The 10,788-nt window shown below is 35.3% G+C and overlaps 1 protein-coding gene and 1 pseudogene across 4 annotated transcripts in view; both read right to left on the minus strand.

Moving 5' to 3' along the window:
- Positions 1-6,582, minus strand: part of ZBTB20 (zinc finger and BTB domain containing 20) — a 396,848-nt gene extending 390,266 nt beyond the window's left edge. For 2 of the 4 annotated variants that reach the window (XM_025051352.1, XM_025051329.1), the window contains exon 1: positions 6,206-6,485. The gene's annotated coding sequence lies outside the window, so the exon portion shown is untranslated. Of the gene's footprint in view, positions 1-6,128 lie in introns of all 4 variants that reach the window. The other 2 variants (XM_025051370.1, XM_025051334.1) reach the window with 2 other exon arrangements.
- LOC112485199 lies at positions 176-294 on the minus strand (annotated as a pseudogene).
- Positions 6,583-10,788: the final 4,206 nt, after the last annotated feature.

Consider the following 10,788-nt stretch of genomic DNA (forward strand, 5'->3'; position numbering starts at 1 on the left):
TACATGCTCAAAAAAATATCTGATAAATGTTAATAGTGGTTTCTCTAAGTGCTGAGTTAACTGGTGATTTCCACTGCCCCTCCGCCCCCCCCTTTTTTAGGCAAGGTAACCCTTGGTTGACCTCACAGATTGCAAGGACCTTGTCAGCTTTCAATCCCTTACTTTTTATTTTTAACACCTACAGCACCCAGTCTTCCCAGGTGGTCTCCCATCCAAGCACTAATCAGGACCGACCCTGCTTAGCTTCCGAGATCAGAAGGGATGGGGCTTGTTCAGGGTGGCATGGCTGTACACTGCCCCTCTTTTTTTTAAAAAAAAATATAGTGTCCTATTGTTCAAAATATTTTCACGAGGGCATGCATTAGTTAGGCAATCAGCTAAAAAATTAGAACTTTAAGAAATTCCTTTTGTTTTGTTTTTCCTATTAGGTGTTAGTCTCAGTTAAAACATAACTTCATTTGGAAACCTTTCGTGTTACTCTACACTCTCATCCATTGAAGGACAGTACAGTACTCCTTACTCTGTCCTCCATAGAACCTTATCAAAGCCACATGCTATTGCTAGTTGTCTTCTCTGCTTTAGTCCCTTGAATACTGACCCCATAACTTATCAACTTCTTAGACTCCTGGAAATCCTGAACACTAGCATTAAGTTAAACAACAACAACAAACGAACACCCAAAACAGAACGCACACATACTAGAACAAGTAAAGAGAAAAAAAAGAATGATCTTTTCACACTTTGTTTCTCCCCTTACATTATATACAGGTCCCCAAGAAAAAGAGCTTCCCACAACAAGGAATGCCCTGAATTGACTGGTATGTTCCCCAGAGAAGTTTATTAATACATCAAGAAATATATATTTATACACATACATACATACACACATTATAAGATAACATTAATATAATTGGAAGTAATTGGGAATGCAGTAGGCGATGTCTCCGAAATAAAGCTTATTATTTTTACATTTATATTTTATTACTTTACACTTTATATTTAGTAATTTTATACCTTCTTTACCCTAATATATTATATATCCTAATATATTCATACCTAATACAGATCATAAAAGTAGAGACTATTTTATTCACCACTGTATTCCTAGTTCCTAGAAAACGGCATGCTTCTAAATGCTCAATAAATATGTGGTGAAGAGAAGGGAAGGAAAGAAAAAAAAGATATAAAAGTTTTTATAATATTTCCCATATTATTCTGGAAATAATAGAGGGGGTGGGTGTCTCCAGTACTTTTCCAGGAAAACATGAATCACTCATGAAATTTTGAGCTCTCATCCTGCTTCTCATGGCAGCTACCAAATTCCTTCACACACAATATGTCTCTTCTAGCCTGTCGATAGCCAAGTTCTGGCACTGCTGAGACTTGGGGGCAGAGTATGAGGCAGAGTCCCACCTGCCAACTAGGGATGCTGCTGCCATATAGGCTCCAGTATTTCCTACAAGTCAGCTGAGCTCCCAGAGGGGCAGTGGAAAGAGACTTGCAAGTCTTCACAATGTCGGGTGCACCTACATATTTCTCTCCTCCTCTCAAAAAGGATCCTGGTAACACATCAATGATTGATGATGAGAGAAAGGAAATTAGAGGGTCCCCATGACACCTCCCATCCCAGTCTTGGCAGATGCTTTCTCTCCCTGAGGGATAGAAGGAGGACCCTACAAAGGGTTTCTTATGTTTTGCAGCTTCCAAATTGTAGCAGGGTCTTACCATATGAAATTGCTATCAACAAATGTCTACTTATACTGATATAATACAATGGAAATCTTGAGCTTTATTCAAGAGGAGATTATGTGGCAATTCATACTCATCCTAGTATGGAGACGATAATATCCTAGTAATAATAAATTATCCTAGATGATGAGTTTTTTCAGACAACAGACTGACTTTTTCTTTTTCATCTTTGTATCTCTAGTACCCAGCCCCAGCATATGACTTAGCATATAGTAGTTTTCAATAAAAGATAGCTAAAATGATAGCTAAAAAAATTAAAGAATGTTTTCTGCAATGCAGAGTGTTCTTCTAAGCCCAATCTTTCCAGTTTCATTAGCGGGCAATCATAACTTAAATTGAACATACATTAGCGTTTTGGTTAGTGTGAATATAAATCTGTACCAACTGTGGTATGGAAATTCTACCATTTCATGTTCACATACTAGAAAATTTAAAGTCACAATCTTGAAATGGTGGTTTTCAAACTTTAGTGTGCATAACTAACCCCGGCAGCTTCCTAAACTGCAGATCCCCAGGCTCCATCCTCAGAATTTCTAATTCAGAATTTCTGGAATGGGATCCAGGATTTTTGACAAGCACCTTAGGTAATTCTGCTACAGGTGGTCCTCAGACTACCTACTATGGGTTGGGTTACAAAGGTAATGCAAAAGAAATCTTTATGCTTCACCTTTTCAATATGGAGAAAAGACTAGCATATTCAATGTAACTTAAACATGAAAATTACCTGTGAAAAAGACCATGCAGTTTGCTAAGACTTTTGAAAATGAAACAAGGGAAGATGCCAGGGCATTTCCAGCCAGAAAGGGCTTTTTAAAAAATTTCACAGTGCGTTTAAAGTAAAAGGAATGGCAGCAGTGCGGCAATGTTTCATGAACAACTTAGGGAAGCAATGTTGACTCGAGATTTGAGAAAAATGTGTTTTAATGGATATTATAAAAGTAGATGCCTTCTAAATCTTTGATTTACTATAAAAATGTATGTATATATTTATATTAAATAATTTTTAAAATTCCCTCTTGGACTTCCTATTTTCCGTAAGATCTCTGTCTTGCCAATCTCATTGCTCCCCTCCCCCCGATACTTATCCCCTGGGATTGAAAGTCTACTTCTCCACGCATGTCCCAGGGAAGGTACTGTTTCTGCTCCGCCCTGACCTTTGGGTCTCTGCAGCCTACAATTATTTTCAATGGGTGTCGTCTCAGCATTGAGTTCCTAAAAACTCAGAGTCTGTCACTTTTTCAAGAGCTTTAGTTAATGAATGATGGAAAATATTTTATTATTCTTATGAATGTTGTAACTTGCATAACTTGTCATGGTTTTCTCTTCAACTTGGCTGCAAGAAAGTTTAAAGGCACATGCGTAGCACTTTACTGAATGTGGTTTGTGTCCTGACCTACCTCCAGACTTCATTTTTGTATCCTTGCCCTTGTTTATTGTTTTGTTTTATTTTGTTCATCTTTCTTATCTACTTCTAATCCATATATTTTACTGTATTATCTATTTCTTTTTCAACCATTTTAATTACCTCACTAGAACAAGGTGGCAGAAATGAAGGAAGAAAACAAACAAAAAGTGAGTGTGTGTGTGTGTGTGTGTGTGTGTGTGTGTGTGTGTATTAGGAATATATATAAAATGCAGCGGCTCATACACTGCAAATGAAGGAAGAACAAACAAAAAGTGAGTGTGTGTGTGTGTGTGTGTGTGTGTGTGTGTGTGTGTATTAGGAATATATATAAAATGCAGCAAAAATATAAAATAAAAACTAACCTCCTCAAAAAATAGAGATATTTGTAGGCTTTGGGCTATTAGATTCACTTGATTATTGCAATTAAAGGAGGCATAAAATTCAAACACCACTATGAGAAGATCCACATGAAATTAGACATAGGTATTTTCATCACAGATCATTATTCTGACATCTTTCAGTTCTGAAAGCCAACTGTTGCTGTGTTAAAAGCTGTGTTAGTCTTTAGACTGCCCAAAAAAGTCCTAGGCTTAATCAGCCTACAAAGTGTGCAATTTTGAAAACATTTTTCCTTTAAAAAATTATGTATGCATCTGTATCATTTACATCTATGTATTTCAAATATATATATATATATACATGTATATGTACATATACACTTTTTTTACCCAGAATCTTCAAACTAAACACCTCAGTCCTTTGCTTTCATTTTTATTTTCCTTTTAATAAATAATTTTCATTAAGCAACAAATAGCGATAAGTAATTTCAACACCAAAAGCTTATATTCAGGCTGGGTTTAGTCTGGGTTTAGCATCTTCTGCATTTCCTCTGATAGTGCTCCAGCTAGTCTCAGTCTAACTCTAGTAAAACTCAGGTAGGTTAGAAGAACTCTAACTGGGCACTCAACATCTTCACAATGATACTCATCTTGATTGTCTTAATATGACTGCTGTGAGCTGAAATATTATTATGTTTGGGACCTAAATACGATTTTTGTTCTAGTTTTAATTTCTGGATCTCATATCCTTTCAGATACTAAAGAAATATAGTACCACCCTAGAATAATGCAAAGTAATGCTATTTTTTTTGTCCCCCCGCCTCCCACCCTCAGCATGGGCAACCAATAACCTATTCATTCTTCCATTATATCTCAGCTGAATTATGGAAGTGCTTTTAGTCTGACCTCCTTGCGTCTCTTGCAACTCATTTGTAGACAGTCCAGAAGTTAGCAGCTGGACTTCATTTTTGTTCCAGCAGTCACCGTTTTATAATGTTTCTCCAATTCACTGCTAGTTTCACTATTGACAAGTCATTCTCAAACTCCAAAAGGTATTTAAATTTGGTGTGTTAAATCGGATTGCAAATATTACCACTAACTTGCCATAAGTTCACGCCACTCAACTACATGTTACCATTCATTCCCTATATATTAAAAGGATGCAATGCTACTATTCTACCACCGAAGACCAATGAAATACTTAGCAAAAGTAACTGGTTACAAAACACTTTTAAAAATCAAAGTGCTGTATTATTTTTAAATCTTGCATAGAACTCTGGTTCAATTTTCGAGCCTTTCCAAGTCCTCATAATTCTGTGGTATTCATAATAAAGCAGGCAGATGGTTTAGTCTCTGAACACATGTTTTAAATGCCCCTTTTGCTATTTCAAAATAATGGACAAAATTGTGCCCTCAAATAGTCACAAGAAACTTTAAGGAGGCTGCCTCTTAAGAGCTGAGGACAAAATGTGATCCGGTGGAAATTAAAACTTTAAAAAATACATTTTCTAAACTTTCTTATGAGCTGTATTCTACATAGTAAGGCAAACTGTATTTTTTAAATAAAATAGGATATAGTAAGAAAGAATCTTAACCAGCATAATGCTGCATAATTCAAGAAATAGATTGGAAGGTAAATATAAGTTTTATATACATATATTTTACAATTCTGATTCTCTAAAACCTTATGACAGTCTGATCTAATTTCTGGGTGATTGCCAGATTTTCCTTTTTGATTATTCCTATTATTTTTACTATCATGTAGATGCTTTATCGTTAAAGTACTTTACAATTATTAATTAGTTAATTTATTTTAAATTATGTTTATGCCTCTGTTTTAAATCCATATTATTCATAGTTATTACAACCCTAAAATGCTATTTCATCAGCCAATTATTCTCATTTCAAAAACAGTTTGTTGCCGATAAAAGCATTTTTTCCAGGTTTTCATAGGATAAGAAATTTATCCTCAGTGGACATATGTGTTTTGATAATGCTGTTCACAAAATCTAGCTGTACTTAGGAGAGTATCTCTGCTTCTTAGTGTGTACATTTTATCTATAGAATGAGACTTTGTTTTCACACTTATACTTTTATGTATCTAAATTTGGTTTTGGAAAAGCCTCTAAACTAGTTTCACTTACCTTACAATGTCCACAAAACTCAGTAGTCTGATCAACATTTCAGATAAAAAGACTACACAATTGACAATAAGGACACGTTAGTTATTACAGAAGCCCGAAGTCTAAGTAACTACGTATTCCAAAACTGTAATGTCCCTTTAGAAATTCTGAAAAAGGACTAGCTTAATCCTAATATAAAACAGAGTTTACTTTAAAAAATAAATGCAATACTTGTACCCAAATGTGTTTGGGACACTATTAAGACAGTTTATGATTAACAATGTTGAGAATAATTCAAGAGCCTTAAATCAAGTGATAATTTAATACATATATCCAACAAAGTTTATATATTAATATATTCTTCTGCTGATAAAGACATAAAGTAACTGAGAAAACCCTCCCTCCTTATTTCTCTAACTTTCACAATAAATGCAGCACTAAAAGTAAATTCTCAGTCAACTTAGAAATACGCCACGCAGTACTCCAATAAACAACTTGATTTAAAAAACTCACCATATTAAAAATTTCCCCCATCTTTTTCTTGCTTCCCCTTGTTCTTTCACTTTCCATACACACACAATCACACTTACCTGCACAAGTCTGAAACATCAGTCTATATATATTTTTTGAAATGTACTCTGTACCGATGCATTTTTTCTGTGTTTCTTTCTAACCCTCGGGAATGTTAAGAATTTAGGAAGAGAGCCACAGCTTAAGAGAGCAATTATTTGCCAGTAAATACTCAATTTGCTTGTCCTGTGATTTTTCTTCTAACTTGAATATTCAATAATCCGTCCCTGACTGCGTCACAAGCACAAAAAGTCTTTTCTCTAAAGGAGAACACTTTCGCCAATCAACCTTCAGCCACGCCAGGGCACAGCTCGTCAGGGTGATTTGTTAGCTTTAATTAATAATTCCTCACGCTGGCCATTTTAACAAATAACACAGTGAGACTGGGACGCTAGATGGCTATGATTCAGGCCGATAAAACTACAGTGGAAAGGGGTTGGGGAGGGGTGTGGGGGGAATTCAGATGCCATTTATAAACACCTCTAATCATACTCTTTCAGTTTATAATATAGAGGACATCTCAGCTGAATTACCACGTTATGTCCACCAATTTGTATTCAGATGGGAGCCATATGTTCCTCCACTTTATCTGCTAAGGTCTCCTCAGTGCCAACACAGTCATCGGGCAGACAACATTTACAAAAGAGGTCTCTAGCCTCCAGATTGCAAAAGTTTACTGTAGGGTGAAGTTGAGAAATCAGACATACACAACACTTCTCAGTGAGCCTGTGTAACAGCCTAGAAACACAGAGGTAAGAATTATGAGTATCAGATTTATTCTAATCCTGCTGTTTGATACTGGGCATTTCATGTAGTTTTCTTTTTCTCTTAAAAAAAAAAAAATCTCATACCTCATCCTCAACACAGTTAACAATTATGGCTGATTTGTTCATGTATTCCACAAACATTTATTGAATCCCAACTATATGTCAATCACTGTATTAAATGCTGAGATTTTTTTTTTTAAATAAGAGTTTTCCAGTTAACTGACACTATCCAAGTATTTTTATTTTTTGAAACACACAGATAATGTGCTTGAACAAAGTCACCAAACAGTACACAAATAAAGATTTATAACACTACCTGTGTGGTTCAACCAAGTAATCAGTGCTTGACAGCACACTTGAGTCCATATATAAAAGTGATACTCAGAGTAAAAACAAAGATACAAGTAGGTAAAAAAAAAACTTTTTTTCAAAGTTTAAACAATTTCCCTCAAAGTGACAAGAGCAGGCAGAAACATAACAATCTGTTCATAAGCAATGTTAAAACTTCACAAGCACTTGAGGAACATGGTAATACACAGAAAATTTTATTCATGTCTCTGATGAAATGTGTGTGTGTTTTCATGTGTGTGACTACAAGTTCATTAAGTTATTGGAAACATGTGTACTGAGTACCTACTTTATCCTAGGAAGTGAATAATACTGGGTACCAAGAGGTGAATAAAGCACAGCCCTTATCTTCAAGAAGCTCACAGTTTAGTCGCTGGACTCTAAAAGGGAAAATATACATCTAAATAGAAAACTGTAATACAATATAGCAAGAGCAACGACACAAATATGCCTAAAAGTATGAGGCTCCTAGAAGTGATGCATAGACTGTTTCTAAAGGTAGCATTGAAATATCATTGGTAGGATATCATTGGTAGAGAGAGGCAAATCTTTGAACCCTTTCTAAAACTCTTACTAGAGTAAGATCCATAAGGGTAAACATTACAGGATTTAAAAATCAATTTCTTAAGAAAAAAATGTTCACCAAAACCATAATATCCTGACATCATCAGAAAAGTATGCAGCATGTCCAGAACTGGGACAAATAGTGACAATGTATGTTTCTTACTTTCAGTGTGTTTCAAGCAAATAGGAAACATTCATGACACATGCTGCCTTTTTGCTTTTTTCCAGTCCATTTATTTTCTTTTAATATGTACAAACTTGTACAGCTCCTATTTTCAATGTACCATAAGATAAATCACATCTGCATGCCCATTAGGATGGGGAAAATATACATCCATTTATTGGTCACACATATAACTCTAGCCAGAGAGTGCATACTACATGGTACTAAGGGTGAAACATTGAGGAAAAGAAATGATACCTCTAATTCCCCCAAAAGGGCTCTTTCAGAGTCAGTAAATGCTCCTGCAAATTGCATAGCAGAATCACATGCTATGGCAGCCCCCTTCTCCTTTATTAAAACCACACAGACTCCTAGAAGGTCATTCAAACTATTTTACATCTTTAGAAGTGGCATGAGATAGTGCTTTAAATAGTGGGGAGGTGTACTTTGAGTCAAAAAGGCTTAGGTTTGAATCCTGGCTTGGTCACTTCCTATCTGTTATATCCTTGGTCAAATTAATTAGGTTCTCTGAGGCTCACTTTTCTTATTTCTAAAATGGTTTCTTATGAAAATTGAAGAAAATGTATACAAGGTGCATAGCATAGAAACCAGGCAAGAATAGGTGTACAATATATGGTGTTTGAAGTATTCAAAGTTGAAGCTTATCACATATAACTAAGATTTACTATTTCTGGACCAAACGACACATATATTATCTAAGCCTGCCTTAGACAATAAATATAAATAAGTCTTAGCTAAAATAAATTGCACTTGGTAGTCTGGTAGAATTTCCTTTGAGAATGTTAATAATATAGCTCAAATGGTTTTGTTTCAGAAAACAGAGCTGACGGATGAAATAGAGATAAATGACATAGGAATTTATAGGAGTTAATAATAGAAAAAATTCTTACTTTTCCAAGTGATTAATACAATAGTACATTTTATTCAGTGGAGATGGAGAAGCTTATTTGGGGTTCACCGGGAATGCCACCACACAGCATAACCACACGCTCTCTTCAGATAATCTGATGCTGCTGACTTAAACTACCAGCTAACTATCAGCATCCTCCAACTTCAGGCATTCTGAGGCCCTCTCCACATACTCTCTTCTTTTTTGCCCTTAATTATGTCCACCCATCTCCAGTTCTTGACCGAAAGTATGGAACAAATACTAGTGGAACACACATTTACCGATGTTGATAAAGTTGGTTCTAGGTAAAATGGGATATTTCTTCATGGAATAAGCCATTGGAGGGGCTTCACAAAGACACTTCTCATTTATTTGAATGTGTATGTGAAACTTCTCCTTTGGGGATTCCTTTGGAATAAGGAACTGCCTGGACCCTCCATTATTGGTATTTATCCTATGGCCTCTGGCTGAGATCAGTTTTGTATGGGAAAACTAGCAGATGAATTAACAAATATAGGCACTGCCTAAGCCACACTAACCTAAGTGGGATATCCTGGGCAGCCAGAGCATTCTAGAATCTGATATTTCTCAACAAGAGATCCTAACTGGTAGGAGGGAAAGGATAGAAGACTACTTCATGTACTCTTTTCCTGAAGATACCTGCATTGGTAGCAACAACCTAGTAAACCTTTCTTCCTTATTAAATAATTGTCTGGGTCTCCAACATTCTATAGGAAGTTTCCTCCTCTGGTTGAAAATGATGATAAGCAGAAGTTATTACAGAAACATTTCAAAGTACATGATATTTTTTACAACTTTTTCCCAATTAATTAAATTCCATATACTTTACGGTTTCTAAACTTAAGCGTTTTTACATACATATGTAAATATTTAATTCCTAAGTGTTTTACTAAGTGATAACTAGGTAATAAAGGAGAGAAAAGGTGATTTAAATCCACTTTCAAATTTAGAATTCTGTCTAAACAAGAATTTTAGAACTCAACTATTCTAAAATGGTTAAGTGGTGATTAATCCATTGGGCTACACTAGGTTGAGGTTAAAAACCTTAAATTTTCTGAAAAGTTCCTTGTCCCTTGAGGCATTGCTTTCTCAGTGAAAGCCTCCAACCTTCACAACTTTGAAAATTGGGATTCCCCGAAGGAGAAAAATGTTTCTTGTCAGAAAACTAGTCATGGCTAGTTCACAGAATAAAGGAGTCTAAGACCTTATCGGCTTTCCTGTGACCTTGCTGTATGATTTGCTATAAGTCATTTAATATGCCTCTGTGTCTAAGTTTTCTGTCTTCTTATCTATGACACCTAAATGACACGATCAAGATAATGTAGAGCAGGTATTTTGATCATATCATAGAGCATGTGCTAAAGCCCTAAATCTCAGAGCATCCAAACGATACTACCAGTATCGAGTCAGTATAATGACACTAACAACCTTAAATAAGATATTTACCACCTCAGTGTCTCTAGTTTTTCAGCTATAAAATAGGTATAATTGTGTTTACATTTTCATCAAATAGTTATTGAAATGGAGAGACTGTTGCAAAATCTATTAAAATTTTTCAACAAAAATTTCATACAAGGTCAAAAAAAATTTGACCAACGTAAACTACTAAAGTTGATTTTCAAATATAGTGGCGGAACTGATTTCAAAATATCGAGGCATAAGATGAAGTAAATGTTTACAAGCATATTCAGATACTTAAGAAAAAAGATTATTAGAAGACAGGGAGCAACACTGACTGTTACTTCTATTGCTGGCTGCAATTTATGGTGGATCTAAAACCCCAGTAATGAAAAAGCAGAATCGGGAAAAGTGATAGTTAGCATAACTGTT

Source organism: Pteropus alecto, unplaced genomic scaffold (assembly GCF_000325575.1).
Source record: "Pteropus alecto unplaced genomic scaffold, ASM32557v1 scaffold270, whole genome shotgun sequence".
Lineage (NCBI taxonomy): Eukaryota > Metazoa > Chordata > Mammalia > Chiroptera > Pteropodidae > Pteropus > Pteropus alecto.